The 14,329-nt window shown below is 38.6% G+C and overlaps 1 non-coding gene across 1 annotated transcript; it reads left to right on the forward strand.

Annotated features, from left to right (window-relative positions):
- Positions 1-367: 367 nt before the first annotated feature.
- On the forward strand, positions 368-474 carry LOC131219648 (small nucleolar RNA R71). The gene has a single exon (XR_009158295.1). It is a non-coding gene; the product is annotated as a small nucleolar RNA R71 (small nucleolar RNA).
- The last annotated feature ends 13,855 nt before the right edge of the window (positions 475-14,329 follow it).

A 14,329-nucleotide genomic window follows, 5' to 3' on the forward strand; every position in this document is an offset into this window, starting at 1 on the left:
TGTAGGACAGTTTTCAGTTGTGTGAATGTTGCAATCACAGATGCCGCAAACAACTTCATTGACCTTATCCTTCTTTCCTTCCATGGCCTCAACTTTCCTTATGAGCGTAGTCACTTTACACTTGAGATCATCCTCTTCTTTCAAGAGATATAATCCACCTTTCTCCTTTGATTGAGTTGGCCTAGACGTGGTGTTCGACTTTGGGTAATAGTCCCAAGATTGTGTTTTTTCAGCCAAACTATCGAGGTAGTCCCATACCTCGTCGATGTCTTTATTAATGAACTCTCCATTACACATTGTCTCGACCATTTGGCGCATGGAAGATGTCATGCCATCATAGAAAAAATTTGTAATGCGCCACGTTTCAAATCCGTGTTGTGGGCACGAAATGAACAAATCTTTGAACCTTTCCCAACATTGAAAGAATGTTTCATCTTCCTTTTGGGCAATGTTCATGATCGCTTTTCTGAGGGTAATCGTTTTATGATGTGGGAAGAATTTTTTTATGACCCTCTGCATATCGTTCCATGTGCCAATGGATCTAGGACGCAGTGAATGTAACCACGTCTTAGCTTTCTCTTTTAAGGAAAAAGGAAAGAGTTTCAGCCTAATTGTATCCTCAGATACATTAGGAAAACATAATGTAGCTATAATTTCATCGAACTCTTTCAAATGCAAATATGGACTCTCTGATTCAAGTCCATGGAATTTGGGAAGGAGTTGGATAACTCCTGGCTTGATGTCCATTTGTCCTGTGTTTTCAGGAAAAATCATGCATGAGGGCGTACTCACTCCCGCCGGTTGTAGAAAATCTCGTAAAGTACGAGGCGGGGGTGCCTGTTGCACCTCATTCTCATCTTGGGTATCCTCCACCCTGGGTGGAAGTAGAGGAGGTTGGTCTTCAGCCATGACCTCAGTTAACTCAGGGGATTTCGAGCGGTGTCTAATCCTGCGATGGATAGTCAACCCCTCAACTAATCCTCCTTCAGTCAAGAGACGTCGTGTGTTGTCACGGGCCCACTTGGGCATGAAACACTCGCAGCCCTCAATTCAAAGCCTAATCCTAAAGATGGATAAAAGAAAATCTAAAACGGAAGAGAGGGAAAATTGGAAAGGAATTACCCTTTTGGAAAGAAGAAAAAAAAATAAGAAGAAAGGAGATGCGGAATTCCGGACTGCGTGAGAACTTTCGCAGCAAAGGGACGCATTCCAGGCTCCGGAAGGACTGTTTCCGCAGTCTACTCCCGGTGGGACTCCACAGCATCGGAAGAAGGGGGGCTGGCCATCTTTAAAAGGAAGGAAAAGAGGAAGGAAGAGGCATCCACGGTGAGAGAGAGAGAGAGAGAACGGCTGGGGGAAACAGGCAGTTTTTCTGCTGCTGCTGTGCGTGGTTGGGAAAAGGGCTGGAAGAGTGAAGACGGGAGGGACGTGAGGAGGTTGGCTGCTGGAGCGTGAGAAGACACCGCTGGAGCGTGTGGGGGAGGAGCCGGTTTTGGTTGTGAAAAAAAGAAGAAGGACGGTCTGCTGCATCAGCTGCTGGAACAGGAGCAGGGAAGGCTGAGGACGTGAGCACGGCTTGGAGTTTTTCAATGGATGGGGAGGATGCACGTGATCTCAGGAGCAGGCTTGGATGATTGAAGGAGAAAACAGGGAAATTCTTTTGTTTCCTTTTTCTTTTCCTTTTATTGATTTTCTTCCTTTTCTTTTGTTTATTTGTTTATTTTAGCCCATTCATGTGTGGCTAAACCCCTTAGCTAGGGCTAAAGGGTGAAGCTTGTAGCGTGATGGGAAGAATTTTATGCCTTTAATTCTATTTTAAATTGAATGGATTTGGTATTGGGTTGATTGTGAGGGAATGTTTTCAGTTTTTAATGGTCTGTTGTGACTAAAATTACAATAGGTCTGCGATGGCTTTGAGCATGTTTCTATGTCTTTTTGATGTTTATGACATCAGGAAGCCCTGTTATTCATCATTGTCCCATGGGCATGGTAGGATGACAGTACCTTCCTGATCTTCATGGCATGTTGATTGATTGATAATTAGATTAATTCTGTTGTTTGCTTTGTCTCCTGGGCATGGTTTGGTGATGGAATCCATTCTAATTCATACACCTTTCATCTCTTGAAACCTATATCAATGGCAGTTCAGTAAATTTCCATAATTTGTGATACTGGCATACGATCTCCCTGATCTCTACAAGTGGATCCTCTGAATCCCTAGTTCCCTTTCTCTGAATTCCTTAAAGTCTTAGATAATTCTTTCACAATTATTTCTTAAATTCTATTTGGTTTAAATCACATCTTAGTCTAGTTCTAGTTCTACTTGGTTTCAGATAACGTACAGGTATCAGTCCCTGTGGATTCGACCTCGGTCTTACCGAGTTTATTACTACATCACAACCCTATACTTGGGGAGTGAACAAGTTTTTGGCGCCGTTGCCGGGGAGATTCTTGGCCCACCTACATGATGAATGGTTCAGATCAGCCGTCCGACCGCCCCTAAGGGCGTACAACTCGCCGTGAAAGTCGGACGGCGTCCGGCTGCGAAAACAGGGTAGCGTCATTGACGCTGTGACGATGGTGGGCCCCATTTCACTGACTTTTTGGAAAATCCGATCTGTCCACTGCGTTCTACTCGAAAAACCAGGTGGGAAGCACTATTTTTGGACCAAATCCTATGTGGCCCACGTTATCTTTCAAGTCACCGTCCATCCTGTGTTTAATAACTAAAAAAGTGAGGAAGTTTTCATGATGCCTAAAAGGAGACCTAGGCGTGGGTTAAACCCCCATTCCGAATGCATTGGACGGTTCAGATCTTCCATAGGGATGATGGGTGGGGCCCACTAGTCAAAAACGGTCGGCCAGCGTCCGTTGCTGCGTAAAAATAAAAAAATCCGAGTTTTGAGTCGGTCAGCGCCTGCTGACCGACTTCCTTAATGTTTATACTCGTCCGGTGTACTTGTGCACCTTGCACGTGCACTGCATGCGTGGGTCCACTGGTGATGTTTGTAAGAAATCTGCTCCATCCATCTGTTTTGACACGTAGTTTAAGGCGTTGAGACCAAAATTGGAGTATATCCAGATATCAGGCGGGGCCCACATAATGATTAAAGGGGCTGATCTGTCCGTTGGGCCCCTTCTACAGTGATCCAATGGATGAAAATTTACGTGTACGGTTAATTCATGGCCCTCAGGCCAAGTATGAAGTTTTGAGCCAATCAGATGGCAAGAACTATGTGATCTTTCATTTTTCACCAATTTCGGGCCTCTTTAATGTAAATGGCCTGCTTTCCTCGGATCCTTGATGCATAATTCCATCGATCTTCGTCTCCTGGAGTCCGTCCCCTGCCTTGGGTGTCCTCAGAGTGTTAAATCCATGCATTTACCACCTTTTTTCAGTCCAGGCTCTTAAACACACCCTGCATTACAAACACGATTAAATCAGGTCTTTAAACAATACTATGTTAGTAAATCCAGGTAACAACTGGGTCTGATATGCAATATTTGACCCTCAACATTTACACCACCAATGAAAATCAAACACATCCTTACTAAGCATCGCGAATATCGTACACGTATATACGCATGCCATATGTATTGCGTATTTTCTCTTTTTGGCTGAACATTTGTTGTTATTTATAATAAATTATAAAACTAAAAGAATGTGGCATCTCCTTGTCTGTTAAAGATTTCATGAGAGAATATTTATACGTAACGTACGCTAATTTATGACAATGCGTATTACAGGGATGCACATATAATAAAATTGGAGAACTACCAAACTCCTTCGATTAGTGGTTCTGGAGCCACAATGATATATGTATTTTATATTTATATTGTTCATATATCATGTTGTCTTTAAAACCACCGATCGACATAATTAACTGAGTTCCTTATTTCACACATTGTGGAAATTTAATGCCTGTCGCATATAAAGATTCAGTTAAGAAATATTTGGCAAGTAAAATAACACGATATTATTTTAGTTCTTCAATTTATTATAAATAATAATAAATGCTTAGAAAAAGAAGAAGAGAAGATACACGACATAACTGACATACATACATATGTAGAATGTATACGCGATAATCAGAAAGCTAAAACCACTTTTAAATTCTTCAATATCAAAATTAAGAAGTTTTTACTAATGATCAGGTGGTCACATTTTATGTAAAATCACATTTTATCCATCCATTCATAAGTTAAGTAAGATCATTCGAGCCTTAAATTAAAAAGTACAAGAGTCTTAGTATTGTTAAACCATACGTTATAAAATCTTTTCTAACTAACATTTGTTACACATGCAAGCTATCTAAGTTTACATTTCCTCATCTTATTGCTAATTGGTATTATACGTAAGATCTTTGGAATATATTCATTTCTAATTCTATCATTTATTATCTTTTCACTCATTTATCTCAACATCCTTATTTCAACTACACACATTTTGTTAACATATTGTTCCTAACTATCAAGCATTTTGTCTAACAAGCATGGTTAGTCTTATAGTTAAAATACAATTTTGTTCATTAATCTTAAAAAGTATAGAAAAATATAAGATTACAATGAAATGTAATTTTAAGATTATTTATATGAAAAAATAATTTTCTAATCCGCAACATAACAATTTTTATAAAGTTTTACACATGCCTACTATAAAATTAAGTATGTTGTAATTATAATTTCTTTATTTATTTATACATAAATAATATGTATACATACACACATAATAATATGTACCCTAATTATTTCTTTATTTATATGTAATGATATGTGTGCGTGTGTATGGGTCGGGTCGAATTAGGATATATTCGTTATTTTAAGCTTCAGATGAGTATTGTGTGACTTGTATAAGTTGACTCAAACATGTCGAACCTAATATAATTCGATGCCACGAGTAGAGTTGGACATTTTTTACCCAATCCAGTGGATCCAACCCGATCCGACTCAATCTGAATCGAATCGAAGGCCTGGATTGGTGCGGTTCGAGTTGGATCAGTCAGATCCGACCGCTCATCGGATCGAGTTTAGATCGTGGTCAATCTGGACCGATCCGAACCGAATGGATCTGATCCGGAGTGATTCTTATGAATATTTATCACATATATTTATCTTATGAATATGTTAGATGATAAATAAATATCACTGGGGCCTTATAAATTTTTCAATGGTGAAAATCAATATTCTACTTTTTCCTGTGGTATGATCCACTTGAGCTTTGGATATGCATCAATTTTGAGTTCAAACACTAATGATCTGGAAAAACGAATGGACGACGTGGATAAACCACATGCATTCACAGTGGGACCCAACAAAGTTTACTCAGTACGATAAGAGCCCACTTGCGTGCACAACATGTCAACACGGGCACAGATTAACTACTGACAGGTTGAGTAGTAAGACTAGCTACTGAAGTGATGTCAAGAAGTTCTGTGGGCCCCACCATGATGTATGTTTTGTATCCACAACTTCCATCCGTTTGGAGAGATCATTTTAGGGCAATATCCAAAGAACGAGTTAAATACAAAGCTCTAATGGACCCCAACACAGAAAACAGTGGGATAGTGACGCCCACGATTAAAAACATCTAAAGGCCACAAAAGTTTAAGATCAAGCTGATATTTGTGTTTTTCCTTATTTCATGTCTTTTTTAACTTTTGAATACTTTGGATTTCAAATAAACATTATGATGGGCCTTAGGATAGTTTCAACGGTGGGAATCACTCTCCCCCCTGTTTTCTTTGGTGGGGTCCACTACATATTTTTTTTTGCCTCATTCTCTGGTTCATAGCATAAACTGATATCTAAAAATGGATGGACGGTGTGGATATAACACATACATTATAGTGGGGCCCACAGAACTTGGTGACGCCAACTCAACCTGTCAGTATCTAATCCGAGTCCTGTCAACACAGGCTGTAGCCTGTAACCATTTCGTGCCTAGCATGTCAACACAGGCTTGTGTAGATACGTGTCATGGAAAGACGAGTGGAGACGCGCCTCGAGCTCCGAGTTGTACGAACGACTCAAATGAGATCAAAATAACGTGGGCCCCACAATGATGTATTTATTAGATCCATACCGTTTATCCATTTTCATGATCATTTTAGAGCATTTGAAAAAGAATCATATCTAAAGCTCAAATAGACCACACCGAAAATAGCAGCGAGGATAATAATTTTCACTATTAAAAAATTCGTAGGGCCCACCATAACGTGTATTTTCCATCTAATCTGTTAAAAAGGTTAAAAATGCATGGATGAAAAGGAAAAACAAATTTCATATTAATCCGAAACTTCTGTGATCTCTAAAAGGGTTTCAATGGTAAATGTTTAATCCCCCACTGTTTTTTGTAGTGTGGTCCACCTGATCTTTAGATCTGTCTTATTTTTTAGCTCAAGCCTTAAGACGAACTCTATAAATGGATGGACGGTTTGGATATAACACATACCTCATAATTTGACCCACAGACCTAACCCAATCTGAATCGTACCCAACTCGATCTGATTTGGTTTCCCTGACCGGGTCGGACTCGGTTCGAGTCAGGCCAACCGTGCATTGGATCGGTTCGAGTCAGATGTCCTGGACTCGGTCCCGGATCGGATCGAGTTCGGGTTAGCTCATGTAGATTTCGGACTGAATCGAGTTGGACCCAATCCGATCCAACTCGGTCCGATGCCCAGCTCTAGCCACAAGTCATGTAGACGAGTTACCCCCAATTCAGCCGAGTTGGGCCAATTCACTCCCAACTTGAGTGAGTAGAGATTAGCTAAAGATTGGATGAGTCAGTTGGAGTTAGTCCAAGTTCATTCTTTTAACTATGGCTAAACTTGTGCATAACTTTCGAGCAACGAATTGGTTAGATTATGTGTGTATAATACTATTTCTAATCTTAATTATTATGTCATACAATTACTACTATTTTTAAAATATAGCTCTAGATGATGTGAAGCTAAGTTCCCTACTTGTTACTAATATTGTTTATTGTGTGTGTAGAGTAAAGAATAATGTAATTAAAGCCAATAATTTAATAGTCTTCTACCATAAATGCACGATATCCACAATCTTTCAATTTAGTTTTCAATCTTTAAACTTTTTTTTTCCGAATATATAATATTCTTAATCATGTATTTGCATGCCAATAAATGAAAAGTTGAAAATATCTTATTAAGAAGACGTTTTAAGCATGATCCACCCATGATAGGATCAACAAACTCAATTGTTTTAAAAACTTGTAAAGTTCTCTATTAAAATTGAATAATGAATTCTCTTAATATGCTTTTTTTATTAAAAAAAACCTGTGAGGCCTACGCTTCTTTTGTCTAAACCTTTCGTCTCCTCCATTGAATGTAGCTTGTTATTTGCACCACCAATATTGAAAAGGATTAATCAACCAATTGAGGAGATCTTTTAAGAATAATCTATCATTATTAATGTTATAAACTAATGCTTGTATAAAAGAACCATCTCCTCCACATGTACCAAATTTGGCGCACAACATGGATATTACATGTTGGTTATAAATAAAGAATTTGCATTTAGTGACAAATGGGAAAAGACTCGCTAATATTTAGAGCAAAACAAAATGTTTTATATTCGATGCAAATTAAAAATTTAAGCTTATGCTTACAAACATTGATAGACTCATCAGAGCTTGGAGCTTAATATATATATAAATTCCATATTCGTTACAAATAGGATACTAATAAGTGTTATAAATAGGAAACTCACCATCTAGTCACAAATGGAGAAATACTCATTATAATCAAATTGATATTTTCTTACATGTGATATGACATAATGAACGACTTTTTCACAGTTCCATATCAATGATAAATTTAATTTTGTGGGTGAAATTTTAATTTCTTGGATGGAGAATTTAATTCGTTAAAAGACTATTAATTATATGGTCATATTTACTTTCACTCCCAAAAAAGAAAAAACCAATGGTCATTATATGTAGAGACGTTAATTCTCATGTATGGTTATAAATATTAATAATATTTTATAAATCTCATGATATTTTCATAATAAATAAATTAACTAATAATACAACATGCTAATATCGTGAGACTTTCAAAATCTTAACAATTTTAAAATTTTATCGTAAAATATTATGATATTAATGCTAAATATAATTAAAATTTTAATTTGCTCACCATAATCATTGATTGTAATTAACTTATATAATAGATGGTTAAATAACACTTGATAGCAATCAACATTTGTATTAGTCTATTACATTGCCTTTAAGAAGTTTGTTGACTTATTGCCCATCTTAAACTTATATAAAAAAGAAAGGTTGTGTTAACTTGGTAGTTGGCGTTAAACCATACGATAACTATTATTATGAATCCCGACAAAATTATTCATTATATATATACACATATAGTAATTTTAAATATATTTATTAATTTATTATAAATGTTTAGAATGTTTATAGCAAAATTTCTTAGGGGTGTTTGGCGCATGGTATTGGATGGGCTTAGGTGGGATGGAATTGCATCTGGTCCTGTGCTAATTCCATTCCATGTTTGGGAAGAATGGAAAAGCTTGAAAGTAGATTAGATGGATATGCACTGGGTCCCGTGCCAATTTCACTCAATTTTAGCAAGTTGTATAGGTTCCACCATGATGTGTGGGCTATATCCACATCGTCCACCCATTTTTCGAGATCATTTTAAACCATAGGCCAAAAAATCAGGTAGATCTAAAGCTCCAGTAGACCCCACCATAGAAAGCAACGGGGATTGAATACTTACCGTTGAAAACTTCTTTGGGGCCACAAAAGTTTTGGATCTACCTCATTTTTAGGCCCATGCCATAAAATGAGGTTACAAAACAAATGAACGGTTTATATATAACACGTGTGTTATTCTCAATAGTTTCAAATGATGGTGGGCATATCCATTCAATGTACCACTGTATTACAAACAAAGCATGGAATTAAGCTTATCCCATGGTATTAGGGAACAATCCCTGCCATGGGTAATAATTATGTTTTTTGAATACTATCCCACCTAATCCTTCCCAATGGCATGCCTCAAACACCCCTTTAGAAATTATGATTTCACGAAATAATGCTTTCATTAATCGAATTGCTTGCAAGCGTATTTTGAGGGAGAGAAATATTGAAATGCCTTAGTAAATGCCCTCTTGTGCGAGTACACGTGGAATGAAGCTATCATTTCCTCGACTTTTTCTCTCTCTATTCTTATTTGGTTTGGTTTGAGTGTGGGGTTGATTTAGAGATAAAAGTGCATTTAATTTGGAGTCGCCACTAGTTAGAATGTGACTTTAGAATCCATGGTTGGCTATGACTTGTAAAATCATTTAGATGATGAGAAATCGTGAAATTCTCAACTTCAATTACTCCTGTATTAGTCCACATTATAGATTCTGATTAAGGAGTATGATTACGGAAAATGAATGGGTTAAGAACCTTTTTCTGCTCGTGTGATGCACGGTGTCTACTTTACTAGACTGTACGATAGAGTGATTCAAGGAAACTTTTAATGTTACCGAATTAAGCCATACTACATTGGGGTCTAGGGCCTCAGATATGTGAAGTAAAGAAAAGTAAAAGCAGTATAAGAGTAGTGAGTATACTATTTTGAGTTATACCACGTATGGTTCTAAGACCTTGAGTGGCCGAAATAAAGAAAAATAAAAAAAATAGTACAAGATATGTGTATATGTGTGTAAAATCATGGTGATGCTTTGGGTATGTGTGGAGTGGAATATGCTTTGATTTGATTGTAAGAAGGAAACGAAAAAATCAGACACCCTTTTTTATTTAAAAAAGGGTAGTCGGGTGTCTCAAATTTTAACTTTACTCGATGACTTTAGTATCTTCTTTGGCTTCAGATGGTTCGTACTTGAATTAGACCGGGTGGCCTTGCGGGGGGCTTTCCATAGATGACAGATGATTAGGTAAGCTTACACACATACAATTTGAAGTCGGGTAGAGGTTCGCGCTAATAACTCTACCACAACGGTTGTACCTCTAACGACCTCTCTCTCTCTCTCTCTCTCTCCCTCCATTTCTTCGTTTTGTCTCCTCCCACATTGTTTTGTCTCTCCCTTACTTATTTACAACCAACCCCATAAATAAGCATGGAAAATCTGAATAACTGTCTTTTGAGGGATGTTTCTAGGCATTTGAACTTTCTCTGCACCCTGCCATCCCATTGTAGAAGGAATTTAGAGCTGGGAAGAAACGATCTTGGGTGGGGAGCATTATCATCGGAAACAACCATTCATACGCCATTTTTGAGAAAGCCTTTTTATTGGTGCTTCATGGGTACTTCGGAAAATGAGGCTCATTAAGGGCCATTTCTGGGAAAGCCTTTTTAAGAAAAAGGTAATCTTGTATAGTGCTCTGCGGGTACTTCGAAGAATGATACTCCTCATTTCGCCAAGCCACATGCCTGCTCCGGCGACGGTCCATCTGATTCAATGACTGTCTCTGGAACTTGACTCAAGCCGTATGGATGCTTTTGATTAAAATTGAACTGAAGTCAAAGAATATATTTAATCTTGTTTAGGATGGAGTGTCTATAACCTTGTTTAGTTTTTTTTTTTTTTTTTTTTTTTTTGCTTTAAAAAGCACTATAGTAGAAATTTGTAGGGCTTATGTAGTTTATGTATAACGTCCAATCCATCTAACATATGCACCTAAACATGATCATCGCTCTTATTAAATCATTGGATGTATTACAAGTGAATTTAAATGTTTTGAGGTGGTGTAAATTAATTTTTAATGGTTTTCAATGGTTAAGTCCATAGTATTTTTGTGCATATGATAATCATCTGGGGTTGTATTAGTTGCACACATGGATATCTTATACATGTCAATTGGACTTCATTATTCTTGACTTCAACCCTTTATAAAGAAAAAAAATGAGACATTTTATTAATTTCACATTTCCAAAAGCACCCCTCCATAATTCCCAATCATGGAAGCTTATCAAGTAAAATTTCAATTAGTAAGGTATTTGTTGTAAAATTATTAAAAATTTTATGAATTTTTTATCATAAAATTCTATGAGAATTTAAATTTTATAAAATAATACTTTCAAAAATAAAAAAACACAGTTGAAATGACACAATGGAATATATTTCTAAGAGATGAATCTTTTTAAGTGATAAAGTTGAGAATTGCAGGGCCTATAATGTGCCTATGATAAAGTCGAGAATTGTAGTGCCTATATATTGTGCCTATAGATCCAACGCATCCAACCGGTGAATTCTATCACAAAAGTCATAGGTATAAAAATTTCAAGAGATTATATTAAAAAGTGGACCATACCATACAAAATAACATACGCTGCCTAAAAACATCCAAATTCAAGTGTAGCTCATCAAATAACATACGCTGCCTAAAAACATCCAAATTCAAGTGTAGCTCATTTGATGATTGCATTTGAGTGGATGTTTTGCTACAGTGATTATCATGGATGGTGGGTGTACATGCCACATGTCATACACATGTCATGTGGACCCATAATTTTCAACTTAATCAATTTTTTAAATGAAAAATATATGGGATAGTTTAGTAATTTAATTTCGAAGAATCACGGGAAAATTGAGACCATGGAGGCATTCTTTGGTAAAATTAAAAATTTGGAAGATTTTTATGATAAAAATTCTAATATTTAAATATTTGTAAATAGAGGTTACTGCTAGTGGCTCGAGAAAATGAACCGAGAAATTGTCGAGAACGAGATTTTTAGGAATATATCGTATATCAGAAAACGGCCGTCGTGGCGGTTTTTGAGACGTATACAGAGGCAATCATAACCGGTCAAAATGGCATTCACGTGAAGGGTTGGCTCAAAATAACGTGATGGTACGGACAGGTTGTTTTTGTAGTTTGAGCTCAACCAAGGGGTATTTCACAATCGCCGCATGTGCTATATTGGCACGTGTATATGGATCTAACCGTTCCTCACATGGTCGTGTCAGTCCATCGAATTACAGGATCCTCCACCACAGGTTCATCTGATCAATTACGGTCCGAAAGACGTGGATCCGGTGGTGTTGCACCACCCTCAAGCGGCTGTATGTCGATGTGTTCGGTACTGTGGGGCCCAACGCGATGTATGTGTTTTATATCCATGCGGTTCATCTATTTCCCCCACTCATTTTAGGGCATGAACTAAAAAATGAAGAAGATCAGAAGCTCAAGTGGGCCATACCACAGGAAACAGTGGCGATTGAATGCCCACCGTTAAAAGCTTATTCAGGGCCGCGAAAGTTTTGGATCAGGTTGATGTTTGTATTTTCAATTTATCCAGGTCTGAGTGACCATATCAACGGCTTGATGACAAATAAAAATTACGGTGGGCCCTAGATTGGTTTCAACGGTGCTTATTATCCCTACTGTTTATTATGGTGTGGCCCACTTGAGTTTCGAATCTGCCTTACCTTTTTGTCTCATGCCCTAAAACAAGCTGGCAAAACGGATGGACAGTGTGGATTTAAAATACATACATCACGTTGGGCCCCACGAAGATGAGGCGGTGGGCCCCACACCACCGCCTCACCCGCTTCCAAAGTCCGAGGTACCATATCAGATTAGGTGGTGAATCCAACACCATCGGCATCCCCCACTAAACGGACACTATTGGACCCATCGTGATGTATCAACACCGTCCATCTGTTTTAACGGCTGATTTTAAGGTTTGAGCCCAAAATTGAAGTATATCCAGATCGTAAAACGACCACACCATAAGTAAACAGTGGTAAATGAACACCTAAAGTTGAAAACTTCTTGGGCCCACACAAGTTTCAGATCAAGCTTATATTTGTGTTTTCCCTTCTTCCAGGCCTGGGTGACCTTATGAACGGCTTGGATCGAAAATAAACATAATGGTGGGCCCTAAAAAGGTTTAACACTAGACGTCATTATCACTACCGATCCGTGCGGTGTGGTGCACTTGAATTTTGTGCTCACGCCTCAAAATGAGCTGGCAAAACAGATGAAGGGCGTGGATTAAACACATACATCATGGTCGGCCCAGTCCGGTCACTCAGGAATATCTGTGGCGTGGGGTTACCACACAATCCGCTGGGTGATCTTCACGGCAGTTTTAACGGTGCTGATTTTGTACAGGCGTTGGCAGATGGTGACGTACCATCTCAAGTAGATGCTGATGCTTGGGTTTTCCAAATTGGCAAGTGGGGCCCATCTAGATGGATCCAGACAATTGGTCTTGTTTGCCGGGCTCTATTTGGACGTACTATACCCCAAAATCTCAAGATTGTATATTTCTACCCATTAATTTTGTGGACAGTAAATAGACGGCTGAGAAGTGAAACATGACAAATTCAACGGTCAACCTAAAAAAAAATCCCGAGATTGGTGACTATGCTCCTTCAACAAGGTAGACACTCTGGCCACCGTTCATCAACGAAGGTTCTCATCATATTAACGGTCTGGATCACCGAATGGGCCATCGGAGAGGTACCCAACAGTCCATACAAATTAGTGGACTGGAAACAGAAGGCCTGCATAAATCTGCACATTTTGAGACGTCCATACATGGGAGTTCGCCACGTGGCATTATTCCGACGGTCTGGAACATCTGGACCATGGGTCCCAGTTGTACACACTGGAAAAGTGTGCGTTTTACCCAAAAACGTCAGTTCTTGTCTGATGAGGAAAATGATTGTCCTTCTGCCCCACCACGTGATGATCGTGTCCGTCCATCTAGATGATCTCATTATATGGACTACGTGGCAAAAATCTCACTGATCAGAGATTCTCATTGTCCAAACTACGATGAGCTAGATATTGATTTCCATAAACGTGTGGAGCCAATCATGTGGCCAGAGAGAGCAGTGGGTCCACATGATCTTGATGAATGATTCGACCGTCCATCACGTAGGATGCCTGTTGCACGGGGCTCTTTTGTGCTTTGGCCTTTCAGATGTTGATAGATGGTATGGATCTAATGCTAGTTAACGGTAGAGATTGCGGTGAAACGATTACCGATGTTTCTTTCGGAAACGCGTGTAGTCGCCGAAGCTACTCGCGCGCTATACGCGAGTTCTCTGCCGTTCATCAGATAGGTCCACCCAGCATGCAGAACAGACAGGCTCTCTCATGTCATGTGCGTCTTACCTGGCACTGGACACGAGTTCCCTGCATCACCGTGCAACAAGGGGTTCTGTGGGTCCCACCTAATATACGTGTGACATCCAATCCGTAGATCAGTTGCAACAGCTCATTTTAACTCATTTTAGTATGTGAGCGCACCAATCCAAAACTCAAGTGGGCCACACCAAAGGAAACCATGGAGATTGGGCTGCCCGCCGTTGAAAA

This window comes from Magnolia sinica, chromosome 11 (genome assembly GCF_029962835.1).
Source record: "Magnolia sinica isolate HGM2019 chromosome 11, MsV1, whole genome shotgun sequence".
Taxonomy (NCBI): domain Eukaryota; kingdom Viridiplantae; phylum Streptophyta; class Magnoliopsida; order Magnoliales; family Magnoliaceae; genus Magnolia; species Magnolia sinica.